This window comes from Amblyomma mixtum, chromosome 10, assembly GCF_055824585.1.
Source record: "Amblyomma mixtum isolate Tamu chromosome 10, ASM5582458v1, whole genome shotgun sequence".
In the NCBI taxonomy this organism is placed as follows: domain Eukaryota; kingdom Metazoa; phylum Arthropoda; class Arachnida; order Ixodida; family Ixodidae; genus Amblyomma; species Amblyomma mixtum.
This window is the reverse complement of record NC_143021.1, coordinates 22817080-22837482: the sequence shown is the minus strand read 5'-3', so window position 1 is coordinate 22837482 and position 20403 is coordinate 22817080. Positions and strand designations below refer to the sequence as shown.

Genomic DNA, 20403 nt, shown 5'->3' with positions numbered 1-20403 from the left:
GGTGCAGTACAATTTGTAAACAAACAGAGCTGTGAAATATTACGCCGAAGTGCCAGGGGTTGCAGATCAAGGGATGCCTTGATAAGAGTTACACTGTGTTTCCGGCCGTACTGCGATGTGACAAAACGGGCCGCGCGATTTTGGATGGCTTCAAGCTGATCCATTAAATATTTTTGATGCGGATTCCAGATCGCCGATGCATATTCGAGTTTGGAACGGATGAATATAACGTAGGCGAATTGTCGGACAGAATGGGGTGAGAAAGCAAGGAATCCTCTGATAAACCCAAGCATTTTGGAAGCTTCTGTACAAATTTTTGCAATGTGCTCAGACCAGGTTAGTTGGTTGTTTATGATGATTCCAAGATACCTGTATGATTCTGTTTCGGAGAGTGGTGTGGAACTTAATGAATACGGATAGCTGAAGTTATTTCGCTTTCTGGATACATGCATGAAGTTGCATTCGGAAATGTTCAGTTGCATGAGCCATGATGTACACCAGGTTTCTATGAGGTTTAAGTCGCGTTGAAGCAGAGTCTGATCATCGGGAGTAGATATGCGGCTGTAAAGGACACAATCGTCTGCGAAGAGACGGATACGAGATGATATGGCATTGGGAAGATCATTTATAAATATCAGATTGGCAAGATCGTGTCTCCCTGCCTGACACGTTTCCGTATTCGAATTTTATTGCTTGCTGTATGGAGAACTATAGTAGCTGTGCAATCTTTATAAATATCTTCCAAGATTTTCGCATAACCCTCTTCCGCACCCTGATTCTGCTATGCCTGCATGACAGCTGAGGTTTCCACTGATTCAAATGTTTTCTCGTAATCAGTCAAGGCTATATATAGGGGTTGGTTATATTGTGCGCTTTTCTCTACTACCTGCTTGATCGTGTGAACCTGGGCAATTGTCGAGTATCCTTTACGAAAGCCTGCCTGATCATTTCGTGAAGTCTAAGGTAATTGTCCTGATTCTCTTAGCGATTAGGCAAAGCCGCCGCGGTGGCTCACTGGTTATGGTGCTCGGCTGCTGACCCGAAAGTCGTGGGTTCGATCCCGGCCGCGGCGGTTGGATTTCTTTGGAGGAGAAATTCTAGAGGCCCGTGTACTGTGCAATGTCAGTGCACGTTCATGCGGTAGGTGTTCACATAAGACTCTTCTACACCTCTATTAAGCAGTCTATGCAGGACTGCTGTGGTTTTCAATAAGGCAAATGCTTTGACGTAATCAATGAACGCTGTATATAGGCGTTGGTCATAATCTGCCCATTTCTCTATCACCTTTCTGATAGCACGACTTCTATTGTCTAATATCTAATATCCACAGGTATTGAACTCGTTATCACACATTGCTTCTTTAAGACCTAACAGTCATTATTATTCAACGCGCCATCCTGAATTTTGGTTTGTGCCTCGTTCACGGACCAATTACGGCGTTGAAATATTGTGCACAGTCATTCCAAGTATGTTGAATTCTTTCAAGAAAAAGGGAATTATAGAGAATCTGCCATTAAAAGCACTAAATTGTTTGTTTCTGTCATGTATCTCACCACATCCATAAAATTATGTAAATGCTCCAACATGACACCTGTTGTGTGCATTTGCTATTACCAGTGTTTTTTTTATTTCAAACTTTGTTTTATTTATTTATTTTTTTACAATTTCACTATGGGCATTTGCTAATACCTATTTTTTGTTTTTTTGTAAACTCTTCTTTCTTTTTTACTGGTTGCAGTTCAACCATGTATTTGTTTGCGTCATTGACATGTATATTAATTGCTGATGCTCTGCTCTTGCATAGGGGATGGGAGCCTAGTCAAGCTGCATTATAGCGGCTTTTCTCCCATCTCTTCATGCATGTGTATTACATGAAATAAATCAATTCAGTTCAATTCAATTTATGAAAGCCTGCCTGATCATTTAGTTTATTGAAGTGTAAGGTTCTGCGGACTCTATTAGCGATTGCCTTGGTAAACGCCATGTACCCAATGGAGAGTTAGCGGATCGGTCTAATTTTTCAAGTCCTTTTTCAGTGAATTAAGATTACTTTTGCGTTCTTCACGCTTTTGCTACGCTCGAGGTCATTGCGTATATAGGGTGGCTAGTTTTCCAGCCCAGTCTCCCCTCCCTCCTTACACAGATCTGCTCATGATGGAATTTGTGGGCGCGAACAAGCAAAACACAGAGAAGATACCACAGGACAGGCGCCTTTCTCACAACTAGTTTAATGAACAACCTACAACTAGCACAGCTTTTCATTCTGTTAAACAGATCTGCTGTTGCCTGATCCTGTAGGATCAGGCAAAAAGGCAAAAAGAAGAAAGGAGCGCGCAAGTGCGGGCCCAAGTTGTATGAAGTGAAAGATGAATAATGAAAGATGAATCAGGTTGCGTACAGCAGGAACAAAAAAATGCAGACTCAGAAAGAAGCACACAGAAGGTGGACGAAGCTGAGTGTCAACTAAAAATTTATTGGAAAACCCGCGCTTTTTGTTTACTTGTCAAAATTACCTTGCTTTCATCTCACGTGGAGTCATCGTCATGGAAAGGTATACAGACCAAGTAACATGTGAAAACCTTGAAGTATGGGCGATACAGGAAACAGAACAGCAGCACCTCTATCAAGAAAAGAAATTTGCTTCTTGAATCAACTCCACGTGAGATGAAAGCAAGGTAATTTTGACAAGTAAACAAAAAGCGCGGGTTTTCCAATAAATTTTTAGTTGACACTCAGCTTCGTCCACCTTCTGTGTGCTTCTTTCTGAGTCTGCATTTTTTTGTTCCTGCTGTACGCAACCTGACTAAGCCCTATCAATCAAACCAAATCAAATCACATTTATTCATCTTCATTTAGTACATGAGTTTTCCCGTCCAACCTAAGCACAGCGTGCTTGTTGGTTGTTCAGGCAGTACAGTGAATCACCGAATGTGTACAAAAAATTATGCACAAAACTATAAATTTGAGAACACTAGTGCATGCATATTATACAAAAGTTATGTATGCATATTGAGCAAATAGGAATGCAACTCGAGAAAAACGAAAACAAACGTGAACAGACGTCATCATAACTTGAAATGAGCCATCTAAACAACTGAACAAATCTAAAAGTATCTAAACAACTCTAAAATCTGAAGCAAAAACTGGGAAATTAGATTATAGCAAAAACAGAGAAAGTAGATTATAGCATGCAAGAGGCCATCAGTGATTTATCTGCAAGGATGAGCACCATTTTCTTATTGCTTTAGTCATTTTACGTTTTATTTTGAAATTGTAAAATTCTTCACCAACTGTATTGAATGCGTGTGGCACGTAATATCTCCGTATCTTTTTCCCATAATGCGTCAAGCAGCGCGGCTTAATATAAGCTTCTGTCTTTCTTAAGGCAGCGTTTTTCTTGACGGGTATTTTGAAAGCATTTGTAAAGTAATGACGTGTGAGCACTGTGGAATAAAATTGTTTGTTTGTTTGTTTGTTTGTTTGTTTGTTTGTTTGTTTGTTTGTTTGTGGGGTTTAACGTCCCAAAGCGTCTAAGGCTATGAGAGACGCCGTAGTGGAGGGCTCCGGAAATTTCGACCACCTGGGGTTCTTTAACGTGCACTGACATCGCACAGTACATGGGCCTCGAATTTGTCCTCCAAAGAAATTCAGCCACCGCGGCCGGGATCGATGTAATAAAATAGTTCCCGCATTTCCAGTACACCTGGTATACTGCATGGTACTGTATAGTACCATAAGTTATACTGTTTACAGTTCTTTTAATTATGCGATTTATGGATCCCATTTTGTGATCAGAGCAGGTGCCATATAATGTAATGCCGTAGGTTACAATAGATTCAGCTAGGCCTTGAATATGACGCGCCTTAAGTGCATCGAAGTCTGACCTCTGAGGTTGTACATCATCGCGGACACGGCTCTAAGCCTGTTACATATATACTGCACATGATTAGTCCATGTCATATGCTCATGAAATACTATTCCGAGATAATTTACTGAAGCATCAGATGGTATGACATTACATGTGCACGGATCACAATGCGAGACATGTAAAAAAAGTGGCTCATTTAGGAGTACTCGCTTGTGGGGGTTTCTAAAACAGAGAAGTTTCTTTGTTTGCTGGTTTAAATAAATTGAGTTTTGAGCAAGCGAGTCTATTACCTTGCTATTATTCTCTATTATCCTTCTGAAAGCTTTTGCTTGCAAAATGAAGGTCAGTGAATTCTAGTGCTAGCGCTGTGTCATCTGCATACTGAAAGATTCTCGACGTTAATTCCAAAAAACCGAGTTCAGAGACGTGCATATTGAATAGTAATGGGCCCAGTGTACTTCCTTGTGGAACACCAAATTTGATCGCCTTAAATTCACTGTATTTATCATCAATTCTAACGCACTGTGCTCTGTCTGTGAAATAGCCCTGAAAGAATTGATGAAATAGTCCCCGGAAACCCATGTTTTCTAGTTTTTGCAACATTAGTGCGTGATCAATAGTGTCAAAGGCTTTCGATAGGTCTAAAAATAGTGGTAATGTAAGATGATTGTTTTCAGTTGCGGTGTTAACGTAATCTGAGAATTCTTAGAGCGTAGTTGTGTTCCGGTCCTTTGTAAAGCCGTATTGTGCCGGGTTATTTAAAGAAAACTTATTGCAAAAAGACTGCATAACTAATCCCACGTGTTTTTCAAAAATATGCGCAAGGGCAGATATAATAGAAATCGGTCTATAGTTTGCGCAGTCATTTCTTTTTCCGCTTTTATACACAGGCCTCACTATCTATATTTTCAATTGTCTGGACATTATTCCGGTTTCTAATATGCCGTTTAGTATTTTGAGGATCACACCTTTTAATATGTTAAAGTTGCAGTACAGATCGCGCACACGGATCTTATCAAAACCTGGTGGCTTGAACACCTTCATTCTACGTATGATGTTCCACAACTCTCTGTTAACTCGGGAAGGTACGCTGTTTGTGCGCATCTAAGTATTGGCTTGTATTCTAGACGTTTTCTTCCATGAGCGACGCGCAGCTTATCTGTTGCGTGAATGAATGTGTCGTTAAACAGTTCACACAATGACTTTGTTTCTTCCTTCGGAAAGTTTTTTTTCGATCGTCTTCTCAATCGTAGACTGTTTGACCCGGCCCATTAAACTGTTTGCTAATTTCCATGTCTTTTTTCCATCATTCCTGTTCAGTGCAAACTGCTGGGATAGGTATCTTCTTTTAGCCAGTCGCGTTTTGGCTGTTACAAGATTTCGCAATGTGCGAAATTGCTGTCTAAGTGCGGTGTTTTCAGGGTCCTTCCTACAGTTTTGCCAGGCTTTATCCTTTAAGTAACACAACTCCATAATTTCCTGCGTTATCCAGCGGTTGTCTGGTTTTCTTTGGTTAATTTTGACAGATTTGTTTGATGTCAAGTATATTAGGTGCAACTTTGCAAGAAATGTATTATACAAAGTCAAGTGATCCAGAGATAACATCGCATCCCAGTTTGTGTGCTGAATTGCATTGTCTACATTCCTGTCGTCTAAAATTTTTCTAGCTATAGGTCTTATGTTCGCACTACCTTCGTGGTTGGAAGTTTCTGTCATGGTTACTAGTGCCACGAAGTAGTGATCTGCGAGTTTCAGTTTAGTTACTTCTGAAGAGCAGTGTTTGTCTGCCATGCGAACAACTATATGGTCGATGCACGATGTCGTTATCTTGGAACCTTAAAATTCCCCTCTAGTACATTTATTAATAAGGTTAGCTAAGTCAAATTCTGCCAGTAGATCAAGATAGTCCCTGACTACCCTCTTTGACTCTTGCATTGTATCTATATTTAGATATCCGGCTAAAATAAAATGCTTCTCGTTCATTTATGTTTTTACTAGTGAGCTAAGTTCTTCCAGGAATAAAGTGGTGTTCTTGCTGGGTGGTCTGTATATTGCACACACAGTGTAAGTTACATTCAATTTGTTAAGAGAAGCAACAACCATTTCTGCGTTGTCTATGGATACCTGAATTTCGTATGACAGCCAGGTATTATTAGCAAACACGATCACACCTCCTCTTTCTCTGTTTTCTCGACACCAAGTGTAATGAGAGTAACCAACAAAGCTGTAAATGTTTTGTTGGGTTGCGTCTAGATTAACCTCGGTTAGGACAATTGCATCTTCTTTCTTCTGCCGGCTATTCACATAAGCACATTGCTGATCCGAGTTTTTTTTTTATGCTACGTATGTTTACATGCAATAAATTTAGTTCCTGAATCAACCCTTCTTTTGAAACCCGTTTTACATGAGAATCCCACTAAAAAAAAAGACATGAACTCAGCCATTAGTTCATTTTTTCCAAATCACTTTCTATTGCAATGTTGATAGCAGTACTTCCTTCTTCCCACCTTGCAAAGATTTTGCCATTGCGTATCCAGACAAACTTGTAGCTCTGCTGTTTGCCCCTCTATTTACTCTGCCAAAATAACTTCTTTTGTGCTCGTGTCAGACTTTCATTTATGTAAATGCCATCAGACTTCAGTGCATACTTCTTCGAAATCCAAAGGTCACGATCAGCCAAGTCCTTAAATCTGACAATGTTTGGGGGTATCTTATCTTTCTGCTCTTTTAACCTGCGAACGGCTTCTAGCTAGTGACGCTCGACTGTCGCTCTTTCTAGCTTTGCGCTCAGTTACGCTAGAACTTTGTACAGATCTTCGCCCAGCTTATAGGAACGCCATGCAGCTCGACGTTTTTCCGCCTTGAGTACTGTTCAGCACTCTCAGCGTCTTCCTTCAATCGTGCGATTTCAGTGTCCTTTTCTGAAAACCTTTGCATCAGCTCTGCTGAAGAGGTTTTTAGTTCAGCAATATCCTTTTCTTGCCTTGCCATGGTGGAGATAACTTCGTCATATTCATGCGACAGGAGTTCCATCGATACTTCTATTCGTGCTCTTGTCGTGCACTGGCTGTCTGCCTTTCTTTCCAGCACTTCCAGCCGACCCAAGACTGCAGCCACCTTTTGGCTAATCTCCTCAATCAGTTTTGCTACATGACTCATTCGAATTTTCTTTCCTCCCCTTCGTTCTCTACTTAATTCTGTGTCACTGGTTTCTGATGTTTCTTCCTCTGTGCCCTTCTTTTTACAGCTCTCACACATCCAGCGGTAGATTTCGCGTGCTGTCATGTTTTTAAAAGTTTTTTTAGTCATTCCCGCACATTTACCTGCATGGTATACTTTTTTGCATTTAGCACAGGATACACTCTCTTGACCGTTTTCAAGCAACTTTGAACATTTCGTGCAATATCGCGGCGGCATGGTTCAATACAGGAATGCAGTCCAGTGGAGCAAAGAAAGACGTCTGAACTCAGCGGAAAGGCCTCTTACCTAGAAGTAAGCAGCAAGATCAGCACGTAGCTCGGTGCTCCACCGGATTGAACCCCAGCATCGTTTGGCTCTTCGTTTTGTAGTCTTCAGCTCCTTCCAGGCCCCTGACGTCACCGCTGCCGTTGAACATCAAGCGATGATGTTATCGCTGGCCCGCCCACGCTCGTGGCTTAGATGTTGCGCCGTGCGTATTCCGTTGCTCGCTCGTTGATCAGCCGGCAAGTAGCCGGCAGGCGTCCAAGTGAACGGGGGCAGCAGGCGATCGCGAAGCAGGACCTAGAAGTAAGCAGCAAGATCAGCACGTAGCTCGGTGCTCCACCGGATTGAACCGCAGCATCGTTTGGCTCTTCGTTTTGGAGTCTTCAGCTCCTTCCAGGCCCCTGACGTCACCGCTGCCGTTGAACATCAAGCGATGATGTTATCGCTGGCCCGCCCACGCTCGTGGCTTAGATGTTGCGCCGTGCGTATTCCGTTGCTCGCTCGTTGATCAGCCGGCAAGTAGCCGGCAGGCGTCCAAGTGAACGGGGGCAGCAGGCGATCGCGAAAGCAGGACCTAGAAGTAAGCAGCAAGATCAGCACGTAGCTCGGTGCTCCACCGGATTGAACCCCAGCATCGTTTGGCTCTTCGTTTTGTAGTCTTCAGCTCCTTCCAGGCCCCTGACGTCACCGCTGCCGTTGAACATCAAGCGATGATGTTATCGCTGGCCCGCCCACGCTCGTGGCTTAGATGTTGCGCCGTGCGTATTCCGTTGCTCGCTCGTTGATCAGCCGGCAAGTAGCCGGCAGGCGTCCAAGTGAACGGGGGCAGCAGGCGATCGCGAAGCAGGACCTAGAAGTAAGCAGCAAGATCAGCACGTAGCTCGGTGCTCCACCGGATTGAACCGCAGCATCGTTTGGCTCTTCGTTTTGTAGTCTTCAGCTCCTTCCAGGCCCCTGACGTCACCGCTGCCGTTGAACATCAAGCGATGATGTTATCGCTGGCCCGCCCACGCTCGTGGCTTAGATGTTGCGCCGTGCGTATTCCGTTGCTCGCTCGTTGATCAGCCGGCAAGTAGCCGGCAGGCGTCCAAGTGAACGGGGGCAGCAGGCGATCGCGAAAGCAGGACCTAGAAGTAAGCAGCAAGATCAGCACGTAGCTCGGTGCTCCACCGGATTGAACCCCAGCATCGTTTGGCTCTTCGTTTTGTAGTCTTCAGCTCCTTCCAGGCCCCTGACGTCACCGCTGCCGTTGAACATCAAGCGATGATGTTATCGCTGGCCCGCCCACGCTCGTGGCTTAGATGTTGCGCCGTGCGTATTCCGTTGCTCGCTCGTTGATCAGCCGGCAAGTAGCCGGCAGGCGTCCAAGTGAACGGGGGCAGCAGGCGATCGCGAAGCAGGACCTAGAAGTAAGCAGCAAGATCAGCACGTAGCTCGGTGCTCCACCGGATTGAACCGCAGCATCGTTTGGCTCTTCGTTTTGTAGTCTTCAGCTCCTTCCAGGCCCCTGACGTCACCGCTGCCGTTTAACATCAAGCGATGATGTTATCGCTGGCCCGCCCACGCTCGTGGCTTAGATGTTGCGCCGTGCGTATTCCGTTGCTCGCTCGTTGATCAGCCGGCAAGTAGCCGGAAGGCGTCCAAGTGAACGGGGGCAGCAGGCGATCGCGAAAGCAGGACCTAGAAGTAAGCAGCAAGATCAGCACGTAGCTCGGTGCTCCACCGGATTGCACCTCAGCATATAACATTCCATTTAATGGCCTGTAGCGAGCAGCGCGGCCAGCAGCACCAAAAAGACGACAAAGTGTCCCTAGCACACGAGAAAACGAGCTAGAGAACGCTAGGGACCGTGGCCTCGGCCGGACGCTGCCGCCGCTGCTCTACCTCTATCTCCTCTCTGGCAGCCGTCAAATAAACGTGGCCGCGGTCGCCTCCTGGGCGGCCTCCACAACCCGCTAGTTCCACGAAAGGACTCCTTGGCTGGCCTCACTGGAAAGGCGTTAGCGGTAAACGTTGCCAGGTTCAATTTCCACCTCTGGCCTGCCCGGAACCAGATCTTCTTAGCACTCTGCGCTGCCTCGCAGGCCTGACCGCCGCCTTCGTCAGTTGCTCCGTGACCACTGGGGACTGAGAGCCAAAGGCTTATTGGTTTCTTCATAGCGGGTTGGCGCCAAGTACTACACCACGTACGGTGATTAAATCCTGCTCTTGTAAGGGAGTGCGTTGTCGGTTCTGTTTGCCGAGATCAGGCCGCCCCTAGGCCTAGGCATGCAATTGCACAGGCACGCGGAGTTTTTTTTTTTAACCCGGTGGGGCTAAAGAAAACAAGCTAAAAGGGTTCAGCTTAAGTTAACGACAACGCAGCGCGCTGTGGTAATAAAAATGTAGATGTAACGTTAAGAGCGCAGTATGGATGAGGGTACAAATACGGGTTAATGACACCCTAGTCCAAATCAAGAGGAATAAATGGGCCTGGACAGCAATGCAATGCGATGGCGAGATAGCCGCTGGCTCCTAAAGGTAACGGAGTGGATTCCAAGAGAAGGCAGGCGTAGCAGTGGGTGGCAGAAAGTTAGGTGGGTGGATGAGATTAAGTTTTCGGGGATACGGTGGCCGCAACTGGCAAAGGAAAGGGTTAATTGGAAAGACATGACAGGACTAAACAGCGCACAAAGGACGAGGACACAGAGAAGAAGCGACAAGACACGAGCGCTGGCGTCTCCTTTGTGCGCTGTTTAGTCCTGCTTCAGTCCTGCCATGCACCAACTAGCACAACTCTCCGTACTTCTACGGAACGACATGGAAGAGGTACACAAGGCGGGTTCTCTTCTTCCACACCATCGCTGAGACTTTTCACCACCATCACCCTAAATGATGAACCTAAATGCTCTCCCTTAGAAAAAACTAATACGTTTGAAATAAACGGTGGGCTATTTAGAGGGTATTTTAAACATATTTTGTGTTCATGAGTGCACTAAAAATATGTAGAAAATATGTTCCTGAAAATTCAGGCTTGGTATTCGAAATATTGCCACGTATCACTACAGTGGCCGTTCGTTCGCCCTCAAGGCCGCAGGAAAGGGGTGTTGTCATTTTTGTTTCAAGAAGAGTTTTCTGGCGTGCTAGTTGGTGCTTTTCGTTCATGATTAAACTGCGCGAAGAAAACACGGACAGAGACAGAAAACACGTACACACACTGAGCGCAGAGCACAACACTGCGCTCAGTGTTGTACGTGTTTTCTGTCTCTGTCCGTGTTTTCTTTGCGCAGTTTAATCATGAACATTTTTGATTGTGACGCGAGAAGCGACTGATTCATCGCAGGAGAGAGCTGCATCTACATAGTATATAAGTGAAATGCGCAACAACTTAGACACAGAAAGAAACACATACAACAGTTCACTGCATCTAAGTTTTTCCAGATTACTGTAGATGATCTTGACCTGTTATTTAGAAGTTTCCTTGCCGGCTTTAAATTGAGCGATGCCGCGAGGAGCGGGCATTCGTAGTTCGACGACTGACGAGCAAGTTGGTTGCTTACGCCGCCGCCGAGTGATTCAGTTCTTTTGCGGGCGCAAGTCAGCCCATATAAAGAGCTTCGTTTACAAGCCTTGTTGCTGTATTCCTGACCGCTGGACTGCCGTTACTACAACGTGACATCTGGTGGAGGTGCTGGGTAGCCTTTCATGTTCCGGACACCCCCTACAAGTCGTGACGCCAGCTCTCTGAGTCATCTACCGCAGGACCTGAGTCCAGTTCACCGCGCAAGCCGACGCCTGCAAGGGGACGTTCCTGAGTTCGGGATTCTGTTGGACCCTACCCGGAAGCGAAAGCCAGCAGCAACGTCTACTATGAGCTTGGCCCAGACGATGACTCCAATCAATCTTCAGCAGCCCCGGGTTCCACCAACCTTCGACGCTTCGCCTGGCGCCCACCCCGAAGAATGGCTGGAACAGTTCGAACGGGTGGCTGTCTTTAACAACTGGGACGATGCCATGAAATTTAGGTACGTGTTTTTCGCCTTGGAGGGACCAGCAAAAGTCTGGTTTGAGAATGAGGAAGCTAACCTCACGAACTGGGAAACCTTCAAGGAGCGGCTTCTCAAGACTTTCACAAATGTCGTGAGAAAAGAGAGAGCCCAGCAGCTGCTACAGTCTCGCATTCAACACCCAAACGAGACCGTTGCAGTCTACACTGAGGAAATGAAGCGTCTCTTCCGTCGTGCCGACGCGAGCATGAAGGAAGAAGATTAAGTGAAGTTGCTTATGCGAGGAGTTAAAGAACAACTCTTTGCCGGCCTCGTCCGCAACCCAACAAAAACCGTCGCGGAATTCGTAGCAGAGGCATCCACGATGGAAAAACCTCTTGATGCCCGAGCCCGCCAGTATGACCGGAGGCAGCGCGTTTTCTCCGCAAGCTGCCTGGACACCGCTAACAACAATAACCTGCGGGAGGTAATACGTCCATATCGGAAAGCGTACCCAGTACAGAGCAAGGCTTATAATCATGCGCCTGGGTAACTTCAATGAAAAAAAAAAAGGAAATGCTGCAAAAGAAGATAAAGCTAAAAAAAATCTCGGCCTCTCCCGTAACCGAGAGTAGAGTAAGCATGAAATGTTTACGGGCATAACACATTGGTTGTAGATGGAACTAGTCAAAATCTTGAAATGGGGCTAGTGTTCAACACACCACACCACACCACACTCTTCTTGTTGCGTCGAAGCGATCGCCTGCAATAGAGCGGGCTTAGGTAGGCAGCCGCGAACCGTGGCGTCCTTGTCGCTTTCGGGAGCGGCCGCATAATCATGGCGTTGTCGGCAGGGGCGAGCAGTCTTCTGCTGTGGCGTATCACTCGCAAAGCGATGGCCTTCCGCAAGACGTTTCCTACCTCTCCTTTCATTAGGCTCCATTGCTGGCCTTAAGCAAGCAGCTGTGACGGTGGTGGTATTGGAATGCAGGACGATGCAGAAGCGTACGCGGACACGATGAGACGCAGGCCTGACAAAATTTCACCAGCGCCGCGACTAGGAACAAGAACAGAGAAGGAAGACAAGGACAAGCGCTACTAACAACTGAAAGTTATTTCGTTACGCTGCCAGAGAAACTTTTCCCCGAGAAGGCTAGGAATTCAGTTGCCAAAAAACTTTAAGCCTGTGCGTACCAGTGCCCTTAAGCAAAAAGGCGAGGCGTTAAGGCTGGTAGGTGATATGAATTTAGTTGGCCTGCAAGCATCCATTAAGAAGGCGAGAGGCAATTTTTTAGAAGTGTTTTTTGCTGCCAAAACTCACAAAACTGACATCCCCTTCCGTTGCATTGTTAATGAACGGCGAACTTGTCAACATGCTGTTTCAAGTTTTTTGCAAAGTAATTTGTGTTGACTGACTGTAGAAGACCCGTTTCTTGTATCTAATTCCGCGGCGGTTGTGCGATATCTGAAACTAAATAATCCTGGTGGGTGTGATATGTTTAGTATTGATGTGCAGGATTTATTCTATTCATTGCCACATGATAGGCTCCTCCAGTGTGTTAAGAAATGTATAGTAGAGGATAATGATGAAGAAGCATTCATTTCAAAGTGTGGCGTTTCTGTGGGCTCGTTTTTGGAGCTTGTGTCATTTTATCTCAAAATGCACATTTGTTGAATGGGAAGGCAGGCTATATGTTCAAAAAACAGGGGTGTGCATTGGCTCAAAAGTGGCTCCAGTACTTAGTAATATATTTCTTTCCTATGCGGATAGGAGCATTAAAGTTAACTTAGACAACCGTGTAAAACAAATCTTCCGGTATGTAGACGATTATCTTGTTTTTGTTGAATACCATGACTTCAAGGAAGAGGTGGATGACGTTTTAATGACTTTTGAAAACTGCGGGTTTGGTCTCAAATTTACTTTTGAATTACCGGAAGAAAATCAGCTGCAATTCTTGGATATTAGATTGGAGAAAAAGGTGAATCATGTTTGTTGGTCCTTCCTACAGCGGTCGGAAAAGCCTTTGCTAAATTATCAGTCTGGGCATTCGAAAATAGTTAAATGCGACATAGCAGTGTCTTGTTTAGGATCTGCACTTGTCATGTATTCATACTTTAGGCAGCAGTTTCGATAAGCAGGTTCAAAGGCTAAGGTCAGCAGGCTTCCCCAAAGATGTGATAGCGCTTGCTAGCAACAAGGTCCTGAAGAAGATGAAGTCGTTTCCTAGACATGAAGCACAGGAAAATTCCGGCAATGATAGAACGAAGTATGCGGTAATACCCTACATTCATCAGTTATCCCATAGGCTTAAGCAGGTTAGCACTAGATATGGGGTAAAAGTGCTCTTTTCGGTCCCTAATAAACTAGGCAAGGTTTGTGCTATTGTTTACAAAAGAGCCCGGGAACAGAAGCAAATAAGAAGAAAACGAAAAAATGCATGCCAGGTGGATCATGAGTCACCCTTTGTGCCATGTGCAGAGAGAGTGGTATATGACATACCTTTTAAATGCGGCAAGAATTACATTGGGCAAACCGGCAATTGCATAAATACACGCTTACGTCAGCATAAAACCTCTTTGAATGGTGCTCCTTCATCAAATCTGTCCCTTCATTACAGAGATTGTCATCTGAACAAACCCGGTGTGTCTAATAAAAAAGCATGGTTTCCACTGCTTAACAGCGCTAAGATTAAATTCAGACATCCAGATCAGCTGACTAGGGAGTTGTGTGAAGCCTATCACATTCACAAGAACAGCGACACGTGCGTTAGCACACCATCTGTACACTTACATGAGTGTGAAATTTTGTATCTAGATTGTTAACTTTCTTTTGCGTGCTTTTACGGGAAGCGCAGGCGCTTTGGGTTGTCAGTTGTGTGCATATAATCTGTGTATTTTCAAATAAACTTTCAGTTGTTAGATTCGCTTGTCCTTGTCTTCCTTCTCTGTTCTTGTTCCTAGTCGCGGCGCTGGTGAAATTTTGAAGATGTACCAACTAGCTCAAACCACCATTTTGCTCCAGGCCTGACAAGAATGTATATGAAGCGCGTCTGAAGGCCAAGCGGCTGGTCTTTTACATGCGTGAGTGTGGGACCGCTGCGCCATCCTTGGGGATAGGCGGAAGCAATTTTTCTGCCAAAAGCCCTTCTCGCCCTGGAGCTCCCCTCTTGCTCTCGTCTTGTCTCGTTAAATCTCGTACGGTGCCCCGATGTTCTCGTTCCGGTACATCTTGAGAAAAAACAGCGCTTGCAGACAAAGGACCAGAACAAGAAGGACACACAACTGCGCTGTTGTGTGTCAGCGCAGTTGTGTGTCCTTCTTGTTCTGGTCCTTTGTCTGCAAGCGCTGTTTTTTCTCAAGATGTACCCCAACCAACTCGCCCAGCAACACACCTTGCTCGTTTCGGTGCCTGGATGAGTGGAATTCAGTGCCCGGATGTTGGCTCTCGGTCTCGGCGTGACGTCACCACACTGCTGACAACGGGAGCTAAAAGCATTTCATGCTTAGAAAACATAAAAACCAACTAACGCGCGAAATCACTGAAGCAACTTACTACTCACGGCTCAAGGAAGGTTGCGTAAGCACCCCTTCCATCTCATTATCTGAAGAAAAAAAAAGAAATCACCTTTATCTCTGGTTTTGTCTGACTTTACTTGGGCAATGAAATCTAGAAGAGTGCGGTGAGGGGCCAGTTGGTACGACATTATGAGAACAAATAATAACTGCGCGAAAAGGACGGGACAACAGAAAGAGATTCAGACGGGACAAACGCATTTGTCCCGTGTGGTTCTCTTTCTCTTGTCCCGTCCTTTTTGCGCAGTTATTATTTGTTCTTTTAAAGAGCACACTGCATTTTCGTTCTAGCCGTGTTAATTTTTGGCGCTCACCCTTCGTATCGATTACCCTTTTACCGTGTTCTCGCCTTCTCATGTTTTTTTAGCAAAATTTGCGCCCTCAACTCTGTTTTTCCTTTTTTCCATTTGCGCACACTCAACCCTGTTTTTACATTGTCTTGTTTTCCGCTTGCCATTCGTGCTTCATTTCATGGCAGTCATTGTACAGTGCGATTCTAGTTATCTTTTTAATGCCCTGGACATCGTGTTGGTCCCAATTCGATCGCGCGCCTTGATTACACCCCCTGGTGGAATTTTACCCAGTATGGGTATATAAGTGCGGGTTCAGTTTTGCTCAAATAAAAGTTGGAAGTTCAGCGCTCTGTACTGTCTTTTCCTTCTTTTTCCTGTATTGTGTTCGCGCTCCTGATACACATTGGTCGCAACCAACTAGCCCGGAATATGGTGTTATTCTAGTAGCTAGATTGCGCCGCTTCTCAAAAATGGCGGCGCCCACGGAAAAAAGTTTATAGGAATGGGCTGTGCGTCACCGCGGTGGCGTTGAACCCCAGGCCACTGAAGGGTCACATTGGTGAAGGGTAACATTATCGCGTATAACCTTCAGGAGAGAAATGGATTCTCCCCCGAAGTTCTTCAGCATGCCAGATGCACTGCGTCACAGGTGTTTAGTTAAGAGGTGCATTGTTTTTCTGTATTTTCAGTTCCTTGCCTCTGACGCCACGTGCCACATAGACCTTCAGGTATGTATGGTTTCTCGCAACCACGGTGTTGTTTTTCAGAACTCTAATTCTGCACTTGCGCGAGATGATGAATAGTACCGCAGAGAGGTACATGAATTAAAAATGGAGTCGCAGAACAGTTATGGAATCAAATATGCCTACATGGTTGAACTCCAATAATTTTCCAAGCAGCAGGTTCAAAAACTCTCCGTTTGAAGTGCGTAATCAAAGTAAACAAAAGCAAGGTAATGCGGGGACGTTTTTCGGTCAATTTTTTTGCCGAAGAAGCGCAAATGCCGTCGTCTGTCGCCGTCCACTCCTCAGTGGTGTTACCATGATCTCGCCTCACGTCAGCAATAGACCAGTGTAGTGAGGTATACATCAAGGAAGAAAAAATAAATTTCTTCCAAAGATGCGGCGTATTCAACCATTCAGATCGCGAGTTGAGCACGCAACCAACCCATAGGCTACAATTTTTATTTCTTTGTTGCATGGAAGTTAATCCCGCTGAGCTACCGAATTGTTTACGTACACACGTACTAAGTAAGTAAAGTAAGTAAGCAGTTAAAGTAATACCCCTGTCACACGGGACGTTGAATATCATTCGCAGCGAATGACATTACGCGTTAATCGCTTTTTTTTCTGCTACACGGGCACAGTCAACGAGATTCACAGCTAACGACATTCGCCCATCGACTGAGTTTCCCGAACTCATGCAAACGCGACCTGCGCAATCTTACCGACAGCGGCTCGGTCAAATTTTGCAAAACTTACAAGTGAAATAAAATATAATCAAAGTAAACGTTTTTATTAATTGTTGTAATAAACTTTTCAATCATTTTTGATGCAAAACAGGGAATTTGAAGCAATATGCGCAACTATACTCTTCTTCCGCGTCGACGGCTACTTCAGAGACGGGCATGTTTATTCGCAAACCGTTTTCGCCGTCCTCCATCTTTCTTTGAGTAGCGTGGTTATAGATTACATTTACCATCATGGTAGACAACTACGCAGCTTTGCCAGCCCAGCAGAGTGCGCACTGAAGCGACGACGAAACGCGGCCGCTGATTGAAGTGTGGCAAGAGCACCTCAGTGATTTGCGCCGCGCGGAGCGCAACATGCTCGTATATATTGCTATCGGTGAGTGCCTGCGTGCGCAAGGTGCTGACAATAGCGTAAAGGAGATAAAATCCAAGACTGAAAACCTTGGAAATATATAGCAGTAAGTGGCGCCTTTCATTTTATTTTGCCTTGCAGTGCTCTGCTCATTCACCGTGCTGTTTTCAGAGGCGAGGGTGCACACCTTTTTTTTATTTATTTATAAATACTGCGGTCTTGAACTACACGACCATCGCAGGTGGGTACATGATTTGTGTAATACCCAAGGACAATGAAAAGGAAATACAGCAGACAAGGCGTCACAGCAACGAAATTAGTACATCACACTGTACTGTATCAAATTCACAACCTCAGAATATATATACTGCAGTCATAGAGCCAAGCATATAATTCAGTAAATCTAAACAAATTACTCATCAACCGAACATTCAAAATGCATCGTCACACGCTGTTTAGCGCGGAGTATACACCGATAGACGCAAGTGAGGTTGATGTTTTACGCGTGCCGAACCTCTGTGGGTATTGAGCTACTTGCGCTATAGCGCCACCTTTTAAAACAGTACGGAATATAGTCGTCGTTTTATGTTTCACCGTTCACTCGGCGGTAATTAGAATTAGTGTGTCATTCTATATTCAAGCCTTTAGGCCTAACGTGTTTGAACATACACTGCTACAGAGTAGTGATATCTTCGTTTACTTCAGCCAGGTTTGGAAATTCTTCATGCATTTGTGCTGGGTTTTTATCGCACTACTTCCGTTTTATTTTGGCATCTTGGTTATACCTTGTGCGTCAGATGCCAAACTTTTTCTAAGCCGTTGCCCGTGGTGATTGCCTGGTGCATAAACATGTGGACACGTATTCGATTTGCGCAGAAGCATTGCGCTACCAAAATATTTACTTGGAATTCACTCCCCTTGACTGGTCCTAGTGGAGGCAGTAGTAAGAGCCTAAACACTGAAAGTACATACATGCAACACATTGCTGGCCAGGTCAACGGTGACTGCATGTTGAGAAGAGGCGACGGTTTTCCTAGCAGCAGTCATGTAGTGTCCTCTGCAGCTTATAAACACCATTGCTACAAACTCATAGATTTCAAGCAGGATGCATAGCCGAAAAACAACAGGGCAAGTCGCCATCACATTGCGTTTTTATGAAGAAATTGCCAGGTTCCTTCGCCGCCTGCCAGTCAGTGACAGGAACCTTGTGGAGGAGACCATGGGCGGCGATGGTGCCACTGTAGAAATGGTAAGTACGCTTCTATAGCTCAATGCAGGGCTCCTAGCTGTGAACCCAGCGTGAGGAAGACCTATTTCGTTTTGTGAAACTTATCTGGAAGCAGATGCGTTGATCCTCTATGGCACGACACATGTAAACATAGCATATTCGTTGATTAATTACCTACAGCGCCTCTTGCGGCTGAGCAAAAATGTACACATGAATGAATGTTGCACATGAGAAATGTCACAGTCACCACAAAATGCTAAAGTAGTGTAGAATATTTACTATAGGAATGGGTTTATTACGCCTGTTCAGATTGTGAAGGCTGCATGCAACAAGTAATTATTTCTCAAGTAGTTAGAAAAACAAAGTGTTTGCGTGAGCTGGATGTGTATCCTTGGAAACGCAAATATGTTTACATGCGGTATATTTTTTTTGCTTTCACAGATAATTGATAGTAGGCAAAATGGGAGAGCAGCATCATCAGTTGATGAAGAGCGCAATGAATGCCACTGCTGGTCTGACACTTCTGGCACCAGCACATGAAGTGCCGTTCAAGTCTGCTGCACTGCCCTCGACCTCTTCACCACCAGTAACAACGGACACGCAGGAGGGCGGCAGCAGGGCCCAACCAGTGGCAGCAGGCCGCCAAGCAGCGAAACAAAGCCGGCATGCCACTCAAAAGTCTGCTGGCCGAACTGGTGACCACAAACCGGCAGTTGTGCTCTGACATTAAAGAAAGCCGAAAAGAAGCAACAGAGCTGAGGAGAATGGAGTTGGACAGTCTTCTCGAATCAGCCGGAACAGAAAAACGTCTCACTGAGGGGATACTCAAGTATCTAGAACAATAAAGCATTTTCTTGAGCTACATGTGTATCACCGAAATTACTGGGCCAGTTTCCAGTTTCACAGAGCATGATTCGTGCTACTGGATTTCCTTCAATTACTGACACAGTCGTCTTCAAGTAGACCCTCTCCACTTATTTCTTCAACTGTGACCTGCCGTAGACATGGGCGTCATAGCACATTCCCGGGCTCTCCACGTTCAAGTACAGGAAACGGTAGCGGTGGTCGACGATTGCCAGCAGATTGATGCTGTACATGCATGTAACAAGATATTTCAAGCACAATGCAGACACTTGTCATCAGCAGCATCATAAGCCTAACTACGCCCACTGCAGCGCAGAGACCTCTCCCATGTCTCTCCAATTAACCCTTTCCTTCGCCAGTTCCGTCCACCGCATTCCCGCAAATTTCTTAATCTCATCCGCCCACCTGACTTTCTGCCGCCCCCTGCTATGCTTGTCTTTCCTTGGAATCCACTCTGTTATCCTTAAGGACCAGCGGTTATCTTGCCTTCGCATTACATACCCTACACAAGCCCACTTCTTCCTCTTGATTTCAACTAGGATATCATTAACCCGCGTTTGTTCTCTCGCCCACTCCGCCCGCTTCCGATCTCTAAACGTTGCACCTATCATTTTCCTTTCCATAGCTCGCCGCGTTGTCCTTAAGATAAGCAGAACTCTCTTTGTTAGCCTCCACGTTTCTGCCCCATAGGTGAGTACCAGTAAGATACAGCTGTTGTATTTTTTAATTTTTTTATTTGAACATACTGAAAGTCCCTTCTTGGACTGTTACAGGAGTGTATTTATAAACAACAAAGATGCAAGTTAACAACCCAATAATACAAAAGCCAGCAATCAGGTTTAAAAGACAAGAAATCCGCATTCATATGCGGAATCACATGGAATGAAAAACAGAAGACGGAAGAAAGCCAACTCTTGCCTTCGAAACATGTGTTCAAACACGTCTCAAAGTATTCCTTAATACAATCATACACTTGGCACATTATCGAGTGAGCAAAAAAAAAGACAACATAAGACCAATACAGACTATGGATGGTAATCAAATCTGGCTTGATGACAAAACTGATGAGGCTGCAAGCTCCATGAATTTTTCTAAGGAATGCTGCGCAGTTATAGATTTATCTAGGGCGTTCCATTCCCTTACTGCTCGGGGAAAGAAAGAAAAATAATATGCGTTGTTAGCAAATAAGTATTCATTAATCGTAAAATCATGCTTGTGACGTGTTTCTCTAGAACGGTTAAAACTAATGTAAGTAGTAGGATCCATGTTGAATGCATTATGAGTTTACTGATATAAAAACTTGAGTCTATGAAGTGTTACGCGA

General features: G+C 45.1%; 1 pseudogene across 1 annotated transcript in view; it reads left to right on the top strand.

Moving 5' to 3' along the window:
• LOC149325345 (uncharacterized) overlaps positions 1-19393 on the top strand; it is a 66686-nt pseudogene extending 47293 nt beyond the window's left edge. The window contains exons 2-3 of the transcript XR_016286067.1: positions 15854-18236; positions 18657-19393. The product of XR_016286067.1 is annotated as an uncharacterized LOC149325345 (transcript). The remainder of the gene's footprint in view (positions 1-15853; positions 18237-18656) is intronic.
• Positions 19394-20403: the final 1010 nt, after the last annotated feature.